We start from the raw sequence: 23,532 nt of genomic DNA on the forward strand, positions 1-23,532 counted from the left end.
GTTCTTAATAATTAACAATTAAGAACTAATAATAATAATTCTTAATAATTAGTTCTTAATAATTAGTTAAATTTATTAAGAACTTGTATTTTGCCTTCAGTTTCATGTGAAAGATTGATTATTAATATTGTTCTAAGTTTTTAATTAAATATTACTTTAAATTAAACTCTTTTGTGATTTGTAACAAAAATACACATTATAATGGACAATGTCGGGTAACTATAGCATCCCCCCTCCTCTGCCCGCCTGCGCATTGTCCGATCCTCAGTCAGTTGAACGGGGGATACAGAGGTGAGCATACATAATTAAACGCTCTGGTGATGTTACGGTGATTTAGTTTTAATGCACATATTCTATCTTGTTTCATTCTTAATAAATAATTTTTATCTTATAATCGCCATCATTTCTTCCTATTAATTTAAAAAGAACCCTACTGAGAATATAAAAAATTTAATGAGTTTTTAAAGATAAGTTTTTCTTCAATGTTTGTTTATAGAAATATGTAATATGGTGGATGCACTTTTTAGGAGGTGTCATGTGATATGTATATATTTATATCGATATGTAAAAAATATATGCAGTGTTTTTCTTAAGTGGTTTTAAAAGGGCAACCTGCCCTGTCTACCTTTTGATCTCTATAAATGCACCCTCTTTTCCCTTTTTGTAAAAATAGCAACCATCCCTTAAAAACACTGCCTTTTTATTCCTATACCATTTTTAGGAAAATTCAATAATAATTATACAATGGTAAAATTATTTGTGTTCATACATTTAATATTGGTTATAGATTTAATATTGATTACCATTCTAAATATTTACTTTGTTTAAGATTATTTTCACATGATAAAATTTATATAAGTGTCTCTTTTTCAGAAAGGGGTATATCAATGAAATTTCAAAGTTAATTTTTAAATAAATACTTTACTTCAAAAAAATGGACTGTTAAATGCTTATTTTTTTAAAAATTTCTGTTCAAATTATAGAAAAAAGCTTTCAAGCTGTTTATTAAAAAACAGTCTTTTTATTTAACTTCCTTAAAAAAAATACGTATGTGGAGAGATTGTCTTTTAAAAAGCCTTTAATTACTTTTCATAAACTACATTTTTTTTTTCTTATTTAGATAATTGAAAATTACTTTTTGAAATATACACATAAAATAGTATAAGAGAGTAATTTAAAAGGATCAAAAAGAAAAATAAAAAAAATCTTAGGGAAAAAAACAATGTAAAAAGTGTGAACAATTAATTAATTTTTTTTTTACAAATCAACATACATTTATAATTTTTTCCCTTTAAACTGAATGGAAATTAGTACCAATTTATGTATCTTTATTTTACTTATTTCAACAAAAAGTAATCAAGATGGTGGGCGCACTACAATAGGTCCCAGTATGCAAAGAAGATAAACTTTTTGAATTCTTAATCTATCAGATATTATTTTAAAGTTATATCAGTTAGGAACAAAATATATATAGACATGTGTGCTTTTGCTATCAATCTCACTTGCTATATCCTAATCAAACTTAAAATCATGCCTTATTAAATGATTAATCATTTAATTTATTAAAAACATCTTTCTCCGTATAAATAAATTTCAGTTCTCAAAACATGAGGTATAGTAAAACTTATATATTTTATTTATTTATTATATTTCATATACTAAATAATATATGTAAATCTTGGTATAGAGTTAAGCAATTAATTAAACATCTTTTAAATGCAGAAAAAAAAGTAGTTCATAAGAAGAGGTTTTTTTTAAAAAGGGAAGAAGCGTAACAAACAATTAAACTTGACACGCATGCTAGCATTAGCATATATTTTCACTCTATAGAAAATTTATTTAATATTAAGCTCTATACTTTTTCATCAAATACTAATAATTTTAAAAAACTCAAAAATTTACCACCAATTTAAATTAACACATCAATCATTATTGTTCAGATATCATCACAGCACAGCTAAATATGGAGTCGAGAAGGAATGAATAATATTCATAAGCAGCAATAAAGAAAACGAAGGAAATAAAAATATGACCACCGAAGGTCTTGAGGGGGCCTTGGCAGCCATAAAAACAGAACAATTTCTAATTGAGGGAAATGCTTAAATGAACTCCCCCTATGGTTTTGTATAGAAGTGCAGGAAAAATATGCAATACAAATAACAAATTAAGAAAAGAAACTCAAACAAAATAAAAACTCCCATAGTCACAGGTCAAACATTCGATTTCACAAGCAACCAGAATGAAAAGAAAACAACGCCCTCTATTACAATGCGCAGATGAAGAATAAAATGAAAAAGAGAAGGAAATACATAACAAATTAATAGAATGCTTAACTGCTCTGTTAAGACTTGAATTGCGCCCTGTTAAAAGAAAAAAAATATTAAAACCTAGAATTCTTCAATCATTTTTTCTAATTAAAAAATTAACATTACAAAAATTAAAAGGAAAATCATTATTAATCAAATTATTTAAAAAATTATTCACAACTTCCCAAAAACTTTCAACATTATTGCAAATATTTTTGATTCTAACCAATTGTGAAAAAATTAGTATTAAGTAAGTAAATTAGTAATACTAATTAGTAGACAAATTAGTATTAAAGTTGCAGAAAAAAATAACTTTAAATTTAAAAGCTCTTCTTTTATCAAAGACACCAATTTTAATAAAACTGTTAACAATTTCAATTTTAAAATCTAAATATTCAACATTAAAACAATCCTCATTAGTTTTCTTCAAGAACAAATCTCCAGGATATATACTATAAATAAATTTATAATTATCACAATTAAACAAAATCAAATCATCAACATATCTAAAAGCTTTAAATTCATTATGCTCAACAAATTTAGCTTCAAAAAAATGCAAAAAAATATTGGCAAAAGCCCCAGAAAAGGAATTACCTTGTGGAATTCCAATAATTTGTTTATAATACATCTTTTAAACGCAGAAAAAAAAAGTAGTTCAGATTTTTTTTTAAAAAGGGAAGAAGCGTAACAAACAATTAAACTTGACACGCATTAGCATATATTTTCACTCTATTGAAAATCTATTTAATATTAAGCTCTATACTTTTTAATCAAATACTAATAATTATATAAAAACTCAAAAATTTACCACCAATTTAAATTAACACATTAATCATTATTGTTCAGATATCATCACAGCACAACTAAAGATGGAGTCGAGAAGGAATGAATAATATTCATAAGCAGCGGAAGTTTTGTACGATAAATTTTCTAAAATAAATACTTAAAATCTGAAAAATATTTTACATTTTAAAAATATACATCTGAGATCAGAAACCAAAAATATTAGGAATTATGAATCAAAATGTAAACATCAGAATGATTAAACCGTAGCCACACTCAAATAAAAACAATATATAACAAGCAAAATATTTGAAATAAAGAGGTTTTGAGTTATACAGGTACTTCAAAAAATTAAATTTAATTAAGAAATTTGATTAAAAGTGCTTTAATTGTTTTTAGTAGAAATATGTAGGCATTTCCGTAAATTAATTATACCACATATATCTATTTACATAAAAAATTTTAACATACGGAATACAATCAGCGCAACAGAGAAATATAAAGAAGGGAGAAAATTTTTTAAATTATTAATAAAATTTTAAAATTGGAACTATGTGAAATTATAAGAGGAGTTATTATAAAGCAAATCACCAAATATATTGAGATATTAACATTAAATAAAAAAAACACTATATATTATTGTAAAAACATGAAAGTGCTGTAAAAAAATGTACTTAAAGTGCTACACTCGATAAAATTTAAAAATACTAAAATTAGATACTCACAATGATAAAATTAAAATATTTTTAATGAAAGAAAAGGCAAAATATTTTATTTGTTTAAATCAACTAACTTGATGTGTTTGAAATCAAACATATTACGGTGCACAAATACTTTCTTGATTTTTTTGTTGGTCCAAATTATGAACATCTTACAAAAGGTGGTAGCCTAAATGAAAAAAGAATATTAAAGTGAAGAATTTTTATTTACATTTTAAAATCAATAATGTAGGTTTTTTTATATCTATATATTTACTTTTTCAGTAGACCAACAGCAAAATATATGGGTATTTTAAGATTCATCTTCTCTTAGTAAATTTCAAGAAGAATACACATCTCTTGAGTATGACCCAGAGCAAAAACTGGAATTAAAACCTAAATGAAAAATAATAAACACTTATGCACAGATAATAAAATGCATTCAAAATTTATGAGTAAAATGGATTTAAAAAATAATTAACACTAATTTATTTAAACCTCTTTATTAACGTAAAAACTAACCATAGAAACGCAAAGACTTTTTTTTAACAATCTAGTAGCACAATCATAATAGTTTAGGTATTTATGAATACATATTATATATATATATATATATATATATATATATATATATAGAAAATGCATGCCCAGTATTGAAATTGCCATATATTTGTCTCCTCATATCTATTTCATTATTTGTATTGCAAAAATAAAAAATTAAAACTGGAAAATCTGTAATAGAAACTTTTTTTATTCTGTTAATCCCTCCATAACTTACGCTGATAAACTTCTTTCAAAAATCAAAAGACGACATCTTCTTTTAAGAATCAAAAATTTGTCATTAAATTCCAAAGTAATTAGTAGCAGAAAAAACTTTAATTTACAAGAAAAGGATAAATACATTGTATTTTTTTAATTTAGTATTTCAGAAAATATTATAGATATTACACTTACAGAGGGACAAATTTCTTAAGTCTACAAGGGATATTCAAAAATTGTTAAATTTCACATTAAAAGAAGAAGAAAAAAAAGAGGCTTTAACCGCTTTTCCTCATAATTTATTGATGTTATCAATTTCTCTTAGTTAGAAGCATTTTTTGCTACATCACAGATCAAAAAGTACTAGAAAAAAACTAGAATTTTTTTAAGATTCCTTTTTATAATATAAAAACTTTGTATAACTAGTATTTCACTGTACATAAAGGGTACAGACTCTAAAAATTTCTGTAGTTCTATTTCAATGTCCTGGATCCTAATTATTTCTTAAATTTTAAACCAGCACAAATAATTAATAACATAACATGCGATTAAAAAAAAAAAAAAAACTACATGCATTTAATCTAGATAAATTCAAAAAATAAAGAAGTATTTTTTATGATAAAAAAAAATTTATGATCAATGATTCTTCATTCCATTTCTATTAATTAACTGCAATATATGCTATCTTCTTTAGACACTAGTCTTTCATGCTGGCATATGCTACAGTTTTGTAATTAGTTTCATCCATCAAACAAGCAGTAGTTGTTTAAATGGGAATGCTTAAAAATTTATTACAAATAAAAGAAATTTTGGCTTAAAGTAAGCTCAAACTTGAAATTCTTTAAAACTAAAAGGTTTTTTAACTATTAAAAAGGAAAGTTTTTGTATTTATAAACACATTTAAAAAAAAAAAGCAACACATAATTTTTTTTATTTTTAAAGATATGATACCCATCACTGGGTATTTTATCTTTACATCTATTGTAACCAATTCCTTTTAAATTAGGATTTTCTAAACCATTTAAATTAAAAACGAGTTAGAAACAAAAAAATATTAGACTGCTAAAATAGAATCCCTGTCAAATAGGCATTTCTACCTGATTCAAATTAAAGAAAAGTTTAGAAAGAATAAAGAAAATCGACTGTGAAAATGGAATATTTGTTAAACAGAATTTTTCATAAGCACATGAGAATCACGGAAGTACACCAATAGTAAAATGTGTTTTAATTTACGATTCTGTGCTAAACATACGAAAAAAATTTTGAACACAGATTATGCAGCTATAAGTAAACAGAGTGCTTAGTCAAATATCTCAACAAAAAATAAGCACCTTTTAAGTATTTTTAAAGCAATCAAAGAATATTTTATGACACTATATATACATTAACAAAATGCAAAATAATTTTCAAAGACTTTACATGATCATGATAAAATAACTAGTTTCTGACAAAGAACTTTTTTCCTGATTATATTAGCCACTATAAAAAGATCAGAGAGATTTTTCGTTTCAATTTCTCAGGGTGAAAAATAAAGCCTGAAATTGAGAATACCTTGCAAACTACAGCAGAGTTGCACACGAGAGTGCAAGAATCTCACCGAATTCAGCTCAGTAGACACACATGAGCAATCCCAAGAATTTCATCAAATATGTAACATGATTGGAGCTATCAGACTTTATGGATCGACAGTACCCGAGATAGATTGTGGTTAGATGAATTGTGAAAGCATTGAATAAAACAATATGTAAACTACGCTTTTGCATAATATGTTGCAAAAAACGACAAGGTAAAGAAAAAAATCTCTTTTTTAAAAAGGTAAAATTAAGCACTTTTTAAAAACACCCCATGAAAAAAGCACCTTTAAGGGTTTCTAAAAAACGAAAATAAAAACTTTTTAAAAATGCTACGCACTATGATAAAACATTGTGCACTGACTTTACTTGTAGAACTCTTGGAAAAACACCTAACTCTGTCCATCTTATTTAATTTTAGGATAACATTATTTTAAAAATAAGTATTCTCTTTATGCTATTTAACCAGGGTTTGTGATTTTTTAAATTTTTTTTAAAAAAATCCAAAAAATCAGATTTTTTTGATTTTTATTCAAATACATTATAAGAACTTTAATTTATGATTAAAAAAACTTTATAAATGCTTAATCAAAATTAAATTAATATTAAAACTGTATTATAACAATATTAAGAACAATATTTTGACTTAATAAAATAATTTTTCATTATAATACATAGCTTTGAATGCATAGCAACCATTTTGAAACAAATGCATGATTGAAATTTAAGGACTAGTTCAAATAGAAAATTTAAAGAATACTTTATGGGTCTGTCTAGCTTTTTCTGAAAGATAACTATTTTGTGAAAATGTAGACATAATTTTTGAAAATTAAAAATTTGGATTTATCGTTTCCTATGAGACACAAAAGTAAAATTTTGAGAAAAGAGTATTTAGTGGAATTGTTCTACCATTTTTCCTAAAGTTAAATTTGTGTAGGTACCGGTAAACGGTAGTAAATTTCACTTGGACAGACCCCTGTACTCTAACTATTAAAACAAAGTTTCAAGTAGCAAACCATAATTTTAATTTAAAATTTCTTTTTTTTTGTGCTTGATTTTTAAAATGACAAAATAAATGTAACAGATTGTGTTTATAAATGTAGTCATTCATCAAAAAATAAATATTTAACCCATATATTTTTATATTAAAATATTCACTTTTAATTCTATATGAAAATAGATAAGTTAAGCAAAAAATATTTTTTTATAAAAATTTATGTACTCATAGGAATTTTTTTTCACAAAATTTCTTTATAGAAAATCAAATGTCAAACATACTGTAAACATATTATGAGAAAAAATACCAGTTAATAACCCTACTGTTTCAAACAGACTTGGAAAGGGAAGAATGACACTATACCAGGAAAAAAATATCTGAATTTATTGGCCTTTTTTTTTCTTTCTATTTTTGGCAAATTAGGTATTTTCTTTTTAATATGCTTTTAAAAAAGCTTCAGAAATATACATTTTCCACCAATAAAATATAATGTAGATTTTAATTCCATGCTTTTTCTTTCAAAGGGTAGAATTTTAATTAACAATATTTACGTTATTTTATGAAAAAAATCATGTTTAATAATTACTTTCTACAGCTATGCAAGTTTATATTAAGACAGCATTAAATGTTTACTTTAATCTGTGCTTTCAATCTCAAAAATCAAAAGATTTTTAAAAATGTAATTTTCAATGTGTTGGAATTTAACACACACCAAGAAAGAAAGTAATTTCGTTAACTAAAATTAATTAATGCAACAATTTATTTAAAATAAATTTTGAAACTAAGAAAAGAAAATAATAAAAGTATCAATAATTTAGAACACTGTTTTTTAACTTTTATAATCAATATATATATAAAAAAAATTAGTTGATTTAAATCAATGATTTTTTTAAAAAAAATCATTTGATTTAAATCGTGATTTAAATCAAGCTGATTTAAATCAACAAACCCTGTATTTAATATTACAAAAAAAAAATAAAAAAAATTGGAAGATGGATGAGCTACAAAAGTTTTGTAACCTATTTCAACATAAGATGAATTTGGTTCCTGATAAGAGGTCAACTTAGACCTAACATAAACTTAGTAGGCTTTACTGTATAAAAAAGAAACTGAAATACATCTGACAAGTATGGGTAAGTATTGTGTTGTAAAAATGCAAATTAATGTGAATAAAATAAATTTATTACAGCCTTCAAAAAATGATTGTAATAATAAAATTATAACACTTAAAACCTATCTTTTCTCTCATTTCAAAAACACAAAAGCTCAATCAAAATAAATATAAGTAACAATAATCCAATTAATTATTTACGATGTTAATAATTGAGAAGTAAAAAAAAAGACTTACTGTGTAGACTACTGATTGTGATCCTACTTCAAAACATCAAAAACATTGCTGCACCCAAAACATGCCCAGCATAAAAAGCTTTGATTTCAAGGTCCTCATCAACCTGCATAAACAATATTTTATTTTAGGGTGCATAACCAGATTTTTCAACAAAAAATAAGCACCTTTTCAAGCACTCAAAAAATATTTTTAATCACTTTAAAAAAAATCATAATTAGGATCTGCACAGTCATAAAAAAAAAAAAAAATTTCTATCGCCTAAGTTCTTAATTTATAAACACAAAATCAAGAAAATTGAATAAAATTTTTAAAAAACTTACCATTAACATAATAAAATAAACTAGTTTTTGATAAATATTGCTGAGAAAATTGTGAAAATCATGCTTTTTTCGTAATTTAAAACGGCAAAGAAAAAATCTCCTTTTGAAAGATAGAATTATTTTTACATTTTTTTCAAATCCTGAATAGAAAAACCACCTTTAAGAGCTTTTAAAAAACAAATAAAAAACATGAACTTTTAAGCACTTATTAAAAACTCTATGCACCCTGTATTTAAATAAAAGAACATTTAATTTTTCATTACATTATACATCCACAAAAAACTTTTGAATAAACATAGTGAGAAATATATAGATCAACTTATTGCTGTTTTGAGTACCAATAGTCGTTAGCAGCAAAATAAGCGTGATGTTTCCAGGGAACTTGCAGTTTTATGTTTAACTTTGTAAAAACTAACGTTAACATTGTTCTATTTAATTTCCATATCTAATCGTCTTGTTCCTGTTATGTTCCGAATAGTGATTCTTAATTAAAAATCAAATACAAAAGTGAGGTCGTTATTATTGAGATAACATATTATTGAGAAATCCTCAATTCCAGCATATTAGCACTGAATAATGTTTTTATTCACAATAAAAACACTAAAGCTATGCAATACAGAAAACTGTCTTGTCTTTTTTCCCCTTTCTGTTTTGATGGTGATGAGATTTAAGATATTTGACTCTTTCACAACACATTATAATAACATTATTTGTACTTTACAATGTGTTTTGTGTTGCAAATATTTTAATTATTGACTTGCTAAAATGTGTTAATAAGTTGGCCTGTTTCTCCACTGGCTGTGATCGAAAAAAAATATAACATTAAATTATAGCTTACATAGTACTACAGTTAAAATCTCTGCAATGCGTTAAAAAGCCATAAGCTCATAATTTTGCAGCATAGAGCTCAAAAATGCAATTAAGTTCGCAAGCATGCAAAAAATAAGTCAACAAACAATTTAACTTGCGGTAAAGACAGCTTTTATGGCAAAAGCGAAATATTAAAACTGCATTGATTATTATAACTCCGCTTTATTATGGACTTAACAAAAGCAGAAACACGAAGATTTGTTTCAGTGCGGAAAAGATAATTTTGAACATGGGTTGAAGAATTTTCGCCGACAAATGTTGTAAGATTAAACATTCTACAACTCGTCTGCTTTTTTTTATTTGAAATTAAAACTATTCATTTCTTTTTGTATGTCTATGTTATAAGTAGATTTAAATCACTGCAAATCTTGAACTCCTGTCTATTCTTGATCTCGCCTATTTTAGAATTTTTGAGCTTTATTCTTGTGAAAAATATAATCTTGTGGTTTATTTTATGTTTACTAATTTTTGATCCAAATGGAGTTATATAAAATTTCTAAGAAGAATATTGCAATATCAAATTAATTTTAATATCAATAGTAGTTGAAACTATTGTTACAGCTTTATTTTACTCTATTTGTTTGTTTCTAACAGTTCAACCTTTTACCAATCCTTTGTTCTATTAGCTATTTTTCAAAGTAGTAAAATTTCCTTGTTTTTTTTCTTTTCTTTTACCCTGATATATTATTTCAAATTTTAATATTTTTTTTTCTTTTGTTTAAAAAGATTTTCCAGCAATTGCTCATATTATTCCTCAGTGTTGTGGTTTCTCACTATCGCTTTATTTGCATAAAAATCAATATCACTTAATTTGGTTATTGTATTGTGGTAAAAAATAATTAAATTTGATGTTTGATGAACTATTTTTTTTTCCAGAGGAATAATTCTTAAAATAAAAAGTTTCTGAAGAATGCAACTGATAAACATAATAAAGTAAGTGTTTTCTTCCTTGTTGAGTAGATTTCCGTGTTGTAATCTGTGACAGAATAATTTTCAAGTCTTGGGAACTTTCAGCAGTGGCCCGTGACAAACTTATAAAAACATCACAAAAAGGGATCAACTCGTAAAGTATAACTTGTAGCAATCCCTGGACAAACATCCACATGTTTTTTGTTTTGTTTTTTAAATTGCTAGTTTCAAATCTATTCATTAGAGAATCATCGTTCATTAGAAAATCACCTTGTCAATTGTAGTTGGCGCGACAGATCATGATACAGAAATATCCACCTCTTATTTTTATTGAAAAGGCTTTTCCTTTCATTCAAATGCAGTAAAGCAAATTTTAAGTTGTGATATTTTTAATTTAATTTATGTTGGGAAGAAAAGGGTAAGATCTGATAGTGAGGTTAGACCTGGTAGCTCGATTGTGTTAAAATTAGTTCCGTTTTCTAATGAACGAACTATAAGTTACACTTTTTTAAACAAGAAGAAGAACCTACCATTTTTTTGAGTTGTTGTTGATTAATTCAAGTCATCTTGGTTAACTAAGTTTGTTCTATTTTCGACTTACATTATTTAGAAACTATTGAAATGTATGTATTGAATTGAATTGAATGTATTCAAATATATTTTCTGGTTTTTCATTCTTCAAAATCATTAAGTTTTAAGTGTACTCAGTCCTGCACATTAAATTATAAATAAACATTTCTCGGAGGCATAAGTAAGCAATTGCATTTTCATCTGTTGCTACAAGAAAAAAAATAGAAAATCAAACTTTCACCAGTTAAAATAGTTTTCTCAAAAAGATAAAAGAATCTACTCTGACTAAGGATTTCATAATTAATGTTATGAAAATTCTAGAATTTTTTTCTTAGCTTTATCAAAAGCTTTCTTTTTATAATATTCATTTAATTTTTTGCATCAAAAATGGTGATAAATCAAATTAACCAGAAAGTGAAGGTCCTTATCAATAGGTTGTTGCTTAAAAAATTAGTTACATGTTTTTAAAAAAAAAATTTCTTCACATTATTGTTAGTATTTTATTTGGTAAAGGATTTATACTTATTGCAGTGAGACTTCTTTATTTCAATTATTTAATTATCAAACAATGACATTTAAAAGACCGGGAACTGGGAGCTTTTTTTAAAATTAAATTTCTGTATTAGTTTTTTTTTAATGTCTCGGCCTTTTGTTGGGACTTTTTTTATTGTAAGGAAATAAATTTTTTGTTGGATTGCTGTCTTTTTTTTTTTCTAGATGCTTCTTAATGATCTGGTGTACTTTTTAAAAAATTAATTTAGAGAATGATGAAGTTAGTTTAACTCATTTTCTGGTTTATGTAAAGAGATCAAATATTGTTAAAAGCAAATAAGTGTTAGAATTTTTAGTAAGCTAATTTCCCATTCAAAATAGTTCCTTAAATATAGATTATTATTATAATTTTTTTTTTTTTTTAAATTGCATTTTTTTTTCTAATAATAAGCATCAGTAACTTAATGTTAAATGTTTTAAAATAAATCTTTTCTTTTTCTTTCACCCATTGAGTCACTTTTTTTTTTCTTTTTAGAACACAATTCTACAAAATGTAATGCATTGAAACAAGGAACACCACAAAGAGCAGGGATAATTGTTCGTGGACACAAGAACAAGCATTTTTATTTCACCTTCAAGTTTGACTGTTTTAAACTTTACTGATCAATGAGATTATAATAATTTTAAATTTTAAAGTGACCTCCCTTTTTCCTGAAGTTGCTTTGTAGTCCATGGGGACTCAATACAGCATTAAAAGATTATCATTAGTGTCCACTGGAATGATATGGAAGTTTCTAAAAGTTTAACAGAAGATTAATGGAAAAAGTATGAATAAAATAATGTAAAGAATTCACCTATGGCTGGTGGGCCAAAAGTGGCTTATAGCATTCTCAATTTAGCTCCTGAACTGTCTTAAATAAAAAATACTAAGAAAATAAGAATACCAGAAAAAATATTTTTCCAGCTGTATTCTGCATCATTTACTGATATAATTTGTAATTTGTCTCTAATAATTGGATTGCAACAATTTTGTTTTCAAAGTCTTGTTTATTATGATTTCAAATATTGAAAAACATATAAAAATAATTATAGGTGAGGCCATCACATTCGTCTCATACTGATTAGTAACAATTTTCAATTTTTTTTATTAATAGTTTGAAGTAAATGAATATTTTAATTTCCTGTTTTTTTCTTTTTTTTTCAACTTTTTGCCCTCCTATGAATTTGTTATAATTGTTGTTTTTTTATCTACTATTCAAAAATGGTTTTTCATTCATGGTACTTGAAAATTAATTTTTTGGCATAAATTATTTTTAAGAATTTTTTTTTTTTATAAATGTTATCGATGGCCACTTGTAACAAGCAGTTAAATAAAACAGTTATTGAGTAAACTTTTTTATATTGTTCTTACTCAAAAAAATATCAAGTTTAATACTTTAAAAATGCTACTTTGATCTCTTAATTAATTTGTATTAAAAAACAAGTTCAATAATAAGTTTTGAGTAAATAATAAGTTTCAAGTAAGTTTAATTGTAAGAATATATTTTTATAGGAATCTCATATCTTTGAATTTTGACATGCAAGTTTTTTCCATCATTCATACATTTTTTGTTTGTTTATTTTTTTTTAAATATAAAAATACTTTTGAACAGTATTCTAGTTGATTCAATAAAAGCTTATGTAAAAAAATGTTTGCTTGGAAAATATTGAATTCCTCTTTAAATCATGTTCATAGTTTAAGAATATGTTTCAGATAAATATTATTGTGCATTATTAATTTTATTTATCTATTTTTTCTTTCAAGTGTATCAAATACTTTTTAATTTTTTTTCTCCATTAGGAGTTCCCAAATGGGAATAAGAGATCCAACCCTTATTCATTGCATTCTAAGGTATGTTTGTTTTTCATGCATTTGTTTTTACTCTATATTGAAAAATTCATAAAAAATATTTTTCTTTCAAATTTGATTTAGTTCTTCGAACAACTTCATAATATCATACTTTGAATATACTTTTATAAGTGGATAAATGAATGGATCCGCCTTATAAGCAGGTGTGATGCATGGGTGTTTCAGAAGTCGAATTCTTGGCCGTAGATGGCCCACTGAAAAACAATCGCATCACTGAGTGCCTTAATGGCACACGACAGCAACAACATGGAATTTTTAAAAAAATTTACAATGAGAACTTATAAGAAGTGAATAATTCATTTGTTTTACCAGCATTAAATTTTTTTAATGCATATATGAGCCTTTAATTGCTCAGACTATCAGTATTGTATCATGAAAATGATTTGTCATCTCCCACTGTTACATCTGATTTCCAATTGAATTCCCACCTAACAGGTACCCATTCTGATTTTTTGACTCACAAATTTTTGTGCCTTCTATTCTAAGCTGCTGCTTCAAGTTGAATATATAGGTACATAACTATAAAATTGACATTCAAAATGGTGACCCGTCCCGCGTGGTCTAACTGAAATTGCACTTCTGAACAAGAAGTCGCTGCATCGTAAATATATAGAATTACAGCAAATATGTACTCATAAATGCAGAACTTATTTTGACAAAAATATTCTTCTTCTATCTACTCCATTCTAAATTTTTAATTTATCTACTAAGCATATGATATTATGCTGATAATATATTTCCGCTACATAACATATGTCCAGAAAGCTCTTAAATCTGAACAAAAATAAAGTCAAGAGTCACATGATTTATCTCCAAAATAAGTTATTTATTACAACACTTATTAAATTGATTAAGTACAATTTTTAAACAATAAATATATGATTCATGAAAGAAATGTACTAATGTTATTAATGTATTGCAAGCAGAAAACTCCACATAATAATGCGTTACACATTTTTAATTTTTAATAATGAAGAGTAACTGATATTCCACCATCCTTTTTACCATAGATTACGTCTAGGTTAAGAAATGATGGTTCTTTCGCACTTTCATGTGGAATTCAAGATGCTCTATGTTCTTTGAGCACTAACCTCAAAAGAATAGGTGAACTCCCATGAAACTTTTGCTATCCATTGAATTTTCGCCTATGAAAAAATTTTTGTTTTGAAAGAGCAAAAATGCTTAACTCTTGTTTTTGATGTGATTTTCTTACATAAAATTAAACAAAGATTTCATGTTATATTGGAATGAACAATTCAATATTTATCAAAAGTAAGGTTAGCTTTCATATTGAAAATGTACCAAAATGTTGCGTGTATATGAAAACATGTGATATTTTTGTTGTATTTGAAAATATGATTTTTACTACTACTGAGCACTTTCATGTTTTCCTTAATTTTAAACCAAATGTTTGAAACAGCGAAAATTTTTAACACCTTAATTTGATGTGATTTTCTTATAAAAAATGAAACAAAAATTTCATGCAGTTCAATTCAGATTTTCTAACACACGTTAAAATAACATTGTGTCTGTGAAATCAATGTATTGGTCGCAGTAATGACTGTATTTAATAATTATTGCCTTTATTCATTTACTGGTGTTTTCTAATCTTGTGTTGTATTGTTTTTAGAGGTGTTTGATAAGACATCTATTTCTGCAGAATCTTTTATCTTTTTTGAAAGAGAATTTATTCCCTGACATTGAAGCTAACTTTGAATGTGCACTTTGGTTAAGAGATGCTGATTACGTGAGTGCTCTACGGATTGTATGTATAACTTTCTTTTTTAAAACTGTTAATAATATAATTAAAAATTTTGAAAAATAGTGATCAGAGCTCTAATGTATCTTTCAGTTCACAAATTTTTGTGAGAGGGAATAATAACCCTCAAAATAATTCTGTTCTTAAAGACAAACACTCTGTTTTTATAGTTACTTTTGCTTAAATTTCAATGGAGGACCCTTTAGCTTTTCCAAACTTTCTTCCACCAAATGTTACTCAATTAGAAAGTAATGCAAGAATTTCAATACCCAAAGGCTCTATGATTGAGAAGTTTTTTCAATGTTCTATGTTCATTATCAAAATAATTTTGCAGAAACTTTCTTGTCAAATTCTTGTTTCTTAATCAATTTGTTTCCTGTTAAAAAATAATTTGTGACTGAAAGTCATGTGACATTTAATTTATTTGCAGTACTCCACTCCCTAATTTTAGAATCACTTGTTTCAGTTGAATTTTTTTTCTGTGCCATTTAATTTAGTTAAGAAAATCTCTGAGCAGTATAATAAAGAGTCACATATTCATATGTCTGAAGATATGCATTACATTTTTCTTCTTTTTTAAAAATTTCAAATTGGTCATATAGTTATTAAATTTAATTTAATTGTTATTTTCTAAAGAAAAACTTATCTTGATCATAAAAAATCATGTCATATCAAATCATATCACAATCAAAACTTATCACAAAACTAATCACATAAAAATTTTAATTTCCTACAGCCATGTACTCTTTTGTCTGAAAACTAAATTATCTTTGCCTTTTTTTTAAAAAAAATTCAAAATATTTAAAGAACAACTAGTCTTAATATTTACTTTATTTATTCATTTCTTTTTTTTGGGGGGGAGGGGGGTTCTCAAACTCATTTAAGTAATTTTGAAAAATTAGCAGAAAATTCATTTTTTCCATTTTCGTAAGTTAGCATAACTAGTATATGGTCTACCTTCAATATGAATTTTCTTGAATTAGTTTAATCAGAAAGCTAAATCATTTATATTTCTTTAAATGTAGTGAGATTTTTAGCTTATCAAATAGAAGGATTATTTTGTTCTGACCTCCCATCACCATAACATTGCATTAGTCACATGTCAGCTGATAACAGAAGGAAACTCATTTTATTTCTACCAATCTATCTTCTTTGTAATTTCTCTATATATTTAAAAACAACTCATCTGTTTATGTAAGTTACTAATAACCAGAGTTAGTCTTATTCCTTCAATTTATGAATTATACAATGTGCTTTGCATTCACATTGTTTTCAAATTACACATCATGATTTTTATTCTAGCAAATTTAGGAATTCATTGTGATTTATATTTACATTATCCACATTGCATTTCATTTTGACATGAATTACAAATAGCACACATCATGCTTGAGAAGTTATGAATCAGTGATATAGCTGATTATAGAAAACCATAATAAAGATTAAATTGGTTTTCAATGAAATCTTTCAACATGACAATTACAGAGTATGTCATATAATATTAATCAAGATAACTGATGTTTTGTTATAATTAGGCATTTCCTGTTGTAATTGTTTTTATTAACCTCAATGTGAAAATAAATGAAATCCTTTTTTTTAAATATTTTCTTTGATTTAAGAAAGTAATTAGATTTAGTTTGTTAATGTATATGTACTAACCTAAAATAATGGTAAAGACACTTTCAGTTTTTGATATTTTTTTAAAATTTCTCAATAAATGCTTAGAAAATTATTTATTAAGTTTAAAAGCGTTTAGTTCGTGCGATTTTTCTTACTTAGCAATAAATGTTAATGCTTCCAGAGATTTGAGGGACAATAAATTACAAAAAAAACAAAGTATTTTTAAGCACCCTATGACAGATAATCAAGAAATAAGCTTGTTACTTGCATCAATTACTTTGATTGTTATTTGAAATAGCAACACAAAAGTTTGTAAACTTAGCTTAAATATTTCTGGAAATATGGACATTTTTATAAAAAATATATGTTTCTGTTTTATGTTTTTCACTTTAAAATTAATCGATAAAATTAAGCAAAATTTTTGGAACTTTTTAAAATTAATTATAAAATTATAGTTTTAAAATTTGAAATAAGTTTGACAAAAACTGCATGAAATATGAGTATTAAAAAGTAATTTTTTTATACTGTGCAAGTGCAGAAAAAATTAAACATTTTTTTTCTTCATAATTTTGTAAGGAATTGTATTTAGCTACTAAGAAAAAGAGTATTTCAATATCTTAAAAATTTAAAACGTTTCAAGCAATTTTCTAAGTAATTTTTGTATTTCTTAAAAGAAATCACAGAAGGATTAGAGTTTTTCACAAATTTCATTTTGTAGTCTTGGCTGTGTTTGCCGGCGTCAGCTTTAATAAATCTTGTTTCATAATACAAAGAAACTTGTGGAAAAACCCTTATCGTTTTGAGCTTTATTTTAAAAAGTACAAAAACTACTTAAAAATTGCTTTAAACTTTTTTAGTTTTTAAGATATTCAAATCAGAATGTTTTCATTAGTTGCTAAATACAATTCACTACAAAATTCAGTTTTTTTTTAAATTTCTGTGCATGCGCTGTATAAAAGAACTACTACTTTAAATACTCATATCTTAAGCAGTTTTTATTGAAGTTTTTTTAAAATATTAAATCATTATTTTTGTAAATAATCTGAAATATCTGTAAAGCTTTTGTTTACTTGGGTTGAATATTTTTGAAGTTACAGCAAAAAAAACGTGGGACCAAGAAATAAGTTTTTTATAATCTTTATAAACTTTATTTTGATAATTACTTTGTTACCCCCCCCCTTTTTTTTTCTTCTTCAGGAAAGCAAAATTATAAACCCAAAGTGCTTCCAAAGGCTGTCCCCCTTAATAAAAATATCTTAACTTCATTGTACTTATGTGAGTGGTTGAAGGTTGATTGTCGTTTTGTGATAGGCATTTTGTTATTTTTGTTTTGATAATATTACAGTCCTTCCTTGCTTGAAAATATTCATTAAATTCTCTCAAAATAGTTTTTTTTTTCTTGGAAAAAAAATTATGGTTTTATTTTTTCTACTACTGTAACAGATACTATGTCATAGCCTCAATTCAAAAAGGAACCAAAACTCTATCAAAATCTACTAAATCTTCTGTGCATTATAGTTGATATAAAATTTGTATGGGCATAAATAACATAATTTGTTTTTAAAGTTTCATTATGCTCAAAATCTTTTCAAATATCCTAACAGTTACTATATCTTGAAATTCTCAGATAAAATATTTCTGGAATTAATTTTCATTATAAGGAAAGATTGATCTTTCTGGGCAGCTTTAACTTTTTTAAACTTGGGAAATTTTATGCTAGATTCCTGGATCCATTTAAAATATTCAAAATTTACATTTATATGTTTTTAAAATGGGTATTTATGATTATGAAATGTTGATAACTTTTTAATTTATATTTTATTAGACAACTTGGATTTTTTGTAGCTTATGAAGTGTATTATATATTCTTTTCAGGCTCTTCTCTTAGTATGAGACAGCTACAAGTTGGCTTAGTTCTTTATCTTTCACAATTTCAATTGAAAGATTTAAATGCTAGTATTAACACTTTAATGTTGTATTTGGAGAAAAAAAATTGTAGATAAAAAGATTTATTTAATTTCTTTTTTTATGTTCTCATTTTATGTTCAATGCTCTGTTTTCATATGTTCTATGTAATCATTTTATGTACTAATTTTTTAATTTTAAAACTTTGTAATGAAACAATATACCAATTAAGCTATTTTAAGTCAAATGATCTTTGAAACAATTAAATTCTCTTCAATTTGGTTTTTATTGTTATTTATTTAGTTTTAAAGCATATCAATTATATTTTTTTTAAACAAAATTGTGAAATAGGTTTTGAAAAAATATGCGTTAATTATTTTTACATCTAAAAATATTTCGACTTGCCTTAAAGGTGAACACATATGATTGCTATTACTTAGTACTTGTATATTTACTATCTTTATTTAATTCTCTAATGTATATTTGCTTGTTTCACCTTGTAAAGTATTGTCTTTTTTTGAGAAATGTTTTTAATTTCATTTTTTTCTCAATTTGATGGACTAGATATATCTGTCAATACACTCAAGAAAGTGTTTTATAAATACTGAAAATGATATCTTCTGAAGCACAGTACCTCTATATTTGGGCTAAAAAGGAAGTCCTGTGCAAAAATTGTGTGCACAATTACAAGGGTTGGTTAGTCCCAATGTTTGATCCTGGATGTGTCTTGACTTCTGGATTGGGTTCAAAATTTAAAAGAAAACGTAGTTAAGCATTGATGGTTGTAAACCTGAAACTGGGTTAACTTCTCAATGCCAGTTATAAAATAAAATATAAAGTTGTGCTAAAGATAAATGTGTTGAGATATCTTTATTGGGAGCAGAGGATTAAAACATTCTGTACAAATCCTTTAACACTAAATTTTTCAGCAACAGATTCATTGGAGATTATGGTTTCTTTGATCTTGGTATTGAATATGAATGTCCACATATTTTTGAAAATATTTACACAATTTGTTCACATCTATTCTTTCTAAATAGTGATTACCATCAACAGGCACCAAAACAAATGTTGAAAAATAGCATCACGCTCCTGTGCTGTTCTCAGAGGTGCCAACCATTATAATTTCTTCATAATTATTATGATTTCATGGACAAAATAAGGGTTTAAATTATGGTTTTTAAGAATTTTCATAGCAATCTATTTAAAATATACGTTATTTTTCTTAACCACCAAGAGTTAAGAATTTTTGCTTTTTGCAACTAATCTGCAATAAATCTTTTATACTCCTTGAGACCATTTCTAAAACAATGCAAACATAGAAAAGTATAGACCATATAGGAAAACAAAAGAACATAAACTCAAATCTGAAATGCTGTGAGAAAATATTTTTAGTGATTTAAATGTAGTTCTCTGAAAAGGTAATAAGAGTTCATTCTAATTTAACCAAAAATTAAAACATTGATTCCAAAAATGCGATACAATTTTATCTGGTTCACAATAAAGTGTAAAATTTCAGTGTCGTATATTTTTTAAAATTTGCCTAGGTATTGATTTTTTTACTTTATTTTATAGTAAATATATACCTAATTATACTATTTTTTATGAATATATAGAATTAAGTAATATATACATCTTAGAATTGTGCTATTTGTGAAGGCTAAGTTGTATTGAATTCTATGTTGTTGTAAGATTGTACTGTATTGTTCTAATGGAAATTAAATCATCATTGAAATGGAATAAATGCTGAGTATTTCGCTGTTTCATAAAAGACACATCTTTCCAAGAAAACAAATATCATTATCATTTCAACACACCCTGCTGCTGTAGAAGGACGTTCCGATTCTCTGTTCTAGAGCCACATTATTTTTAATGATTCATTCCCCACATTAAGAACCATTTTTTAAATCAATGCTTTCTTGCTAACTGATTAATTTGTTTTATGCAATGTACTCCTTCATTTAAAACTGATTAGTTATTACTTTTGTATTTTTGATGCTGGCATTTCAGTACAACTTATAGTTTGTCTATAGAAGAAACTTCACTAGCATTTCGTCTGGAACCATAATAGTGACTATGGTAATTATAATATGGTGTTATGGTAGCTATAACTATTCTCAGTAGAGGTTTAGAGTCACTGTTTAGGACAGGTTTTGGCTTGTGTTGGCAAAAGAAAGGGAATCTTTTTCTTCGGTCTATTGTGTCAGCCCTCTACGAGAGGAGCTACACTCCCTGAAATACGCTTTTCTTGTTTCCATAGCAACAGACGGCTACAGATTTTGTGGCGGGGGGAGTTCTTACCGTAGACAAACTATATAAACCTAACAGCACAATCTTCTTATTCTCACCTTCATTTAGGATTCCGCGGAGAATAGTCTTGTAAATATTCCAAAAATTAAACATGGTCTTATATATATATATATATATATCAAGCGAACATTTTATATTAGATATACAATTGAACACAAAATCATATTTTATGTAAATTTCGGAAATCTCTCAAATAAATAAAGAAAAGTTTCCTAATTTCTTTAAATTTTATTTATAATATATTCAAATGAATTAAAGAAAATTAAAATTTTCATCCTAATTTTGTGTCTGCTGATTTCAATATTTAAAAAAAAAATCTCAGTTGACTTTTAGGAAATCTTCAAATATGCTTAGGAAATAACCCCTACTCTTACTGTGAATAATTTTGTCTGTTCCTCCAAAAATATTCTTTACTCTTTTTTATTTTTATGTCATAAAATTGAAGCAACATGAAAGTGCAAGGTATATAAAATTATCTGAAAATTTTGTTTGACTTTGGTTTATACTAATAACTTTTTTATACTTAGTATTTTGACAATCCAGTTTTTTATATTTGATGAGAAATTAACACAAATTTAAGGTTTTTTTTTTTATATTGAAAATTATTCTATATCTTTAAAAAATGAGAAGAAAAATCTTTCTCTATTTTTAGATCTTTATTTTCACCATTATTGATTTCATGATTACTTACTTTTATTCTTGTAAAATTTCAAATTTTTAACAATTTATAGCCTTGTGGAAAAGTCGTTATATGAAAAAAAATAACTTTTGTATTGAAGCGGATGAGAATGACGCAATTAATGAAGGGAACAATGCAAACAAGTCAGATGAAAATGTCAAGATATTGCCTGATGAGAGATAGAAGAATACGACTTTTGACCACAGATTCTGTATTGTGAAATATTTATGTAAAAAAGATATTTATTAAATTTTTGATTTCTTTTTCACTTGAATTAAAGTGACTTTCTATTAATGACTCAATTTATTTGCAAATGAGAGATAGTTTTTTTTTAAATTTTGTTTGTTTGAATATTATACGATGTTCATTTTAATTCATCCTTTGAGTAACTCATCATCATATTTAAATTCATCCCTTTTATTGTAACAAAAAAATGGATACAAAAGTGATTATTTGTTTCTGGGTTTTAGAAAAAGGTTTTTATACCATGGAGGTTGAAGATGTCTTAAACTGGTTTTTGACAGCTCACTTGAGATTTTCTTCCAAAACTGTCCTATAATACTGTAAATCAGTGATTCCCAAAGGGGTCAAGTGAAAAAAAAAATTGGGTGTCCAGGAAATGAAAATGGGAGTCAACGATAGTGGATCTCATATAAGCAGGTCATGACTTTTAATTTTGGCACTTCATGAATGGAATAATCAACATACGCTGATAGTACCTATTTACTTACATTTTACTACCTTATAATATAAAGACATATATCTATCTACATTCCACATAATTTATAAAAGTAGCTATGAAGTAAACAATTTTTTAAAATTTATGTTATTAGGATTATTTTCTGATATATGAAATTGGCCAAATGTTGATAATTTATTATTAAAGCATCAGGTTCATCCTTCCCACTAAAAACATTTATTTATTGCTTAGTTATTTTATATAACAGATACTAAATTTTAATTTGTTTCGTTTTAATTTGAATTTAATTTATAAATATTTAAAGCCAACATGCGCTTTTTTCTTAAGTTTTTCACACTTCATTTCACTACAGTTAGAAATTTAAATTTTTTACAGTGAGTAGCACTATACCAGCTGTCAAAAATACATTTGAAGTTGATGAATTTACAAAAAATCAATATTAGTTACGCAGGGGGTCTACCCAAAGCCGAAAAACATGGCAAGGGGTCCACGAGACAAAAAAGTTCAGGAACCACTGGTTTAAAGCAATAACAATTGAAAATAGAAAAAAATAAACCAGTCTTTATTTTGCATTTATGATACCTCGTTAATAGCTAATCGAAGACAAGGTGCGTAGCGTTTTTAAAAAGTGCTTTAAGTTTCTTATTTTTGATTAACGTTTTTTAAAGGCCCTTAAAATGTTGGATTTTAAATATCTTTTAAACTCGCTTTTCTTATATATCATAATTATCTTTTAAACTCGCTTTTTCATTCGGGAATTGTAAAAAGTGCTTAATTTTCTATCTTTTAAAAAGCGATTTTTTTTTCTTTTCCTTGTCGATTGTCGTTCTAAATTATAAAAAAAATTCATGATTTTCACACTTTTCCCTGCAATGTTTATCAGACACTGTTTATTTTATCATGATTACGTAAAGTTTCTGAAAATGGTTATAAATTTTATCGATTTTATGTTTAGAAATTAAGAACTTTAAACGATAGAAAAAAATTGTTTTTATTACTGCCTAGATCAGAGGTCGCCAAAGTGGTC

At 25.7% G+C, this 23,532-nt stretch overlaps 2 long non-coding RNA genes across 5 annotated transcripts in view; one reads left to right on the forward strand and one right to left on the reverse strand.

Moving 5' to 3' along the window:
- LOC147816950 (uncharacterized) overlaps positions 1-9,449 on the reverse strand; it is a 29,355-nt gene extending 19,906 nt beyond the window's left edge. The window contains exons 1-4 of the long non-coding RNA XR_015429610.1: positions 9,121-9,449; positions 8,463-8,565; positions 4,065-4,183; positions 3,883-3,977 (exon numbers count right to left, since the gene is read on the reverse strand). This is a non-coding gene — a long non-coding RNA (uncharacterized LOC147816950). The remainder of the gene's footprint in view (positions 1-3,882; positions 3,978-4,064; positions 4,184-8,462; positions 8,566-9,120) is intronic.
- Positions 9,430-22,084, forward strand: LOC147816951 (uncharacterized). Of its 4 annotated transcripts, none has more exons than XR_015429603.1 (6): positions 9,430-9,912; positions 10,529-10,585; positions 12,159-12,448; positions 13,464-13,514; positions 15,163-15,297; positions 18,787-20,560. It is a non-coding gene; the product is annotated as an uncharacterized LOC147816951 (long non-coding RNA). The 4 variants fall into 4 exon arrangements; XR_015429602.1 differs by lacking the exon at positions 18,787-20,560 and adding an exon at positions 21,858-22,084 and having other exon boundaries at positions 9,623-9,912; XR_015429606.1 differs by lacking the exon at positions 18,787-20,560 and adding an exon at positions 21,858-22,084 and having other exon boundaries at positions 9,623-9,912; positions 15,163-15,279.
- Positions 22,085-23,532: the final 1,448 nt, after the last annotated feature.

The sequence above is a fragment of the Parasteatoda tepidariorum genome, chromosome 1 (genome assembly GCF_982258835.1).
Source record: "Parasteatoda tepidariorum strain Cologne lab strain chromosome 1, Ptep-v5.0, whole genome shotgun sequence".
Lineage (NCBI taxonomy): Eukaryota > Metazoa > Arthropoda > Arachnida > Araneae > Theridiidae > Parasteatoda > Parasteatoda tepidariorum.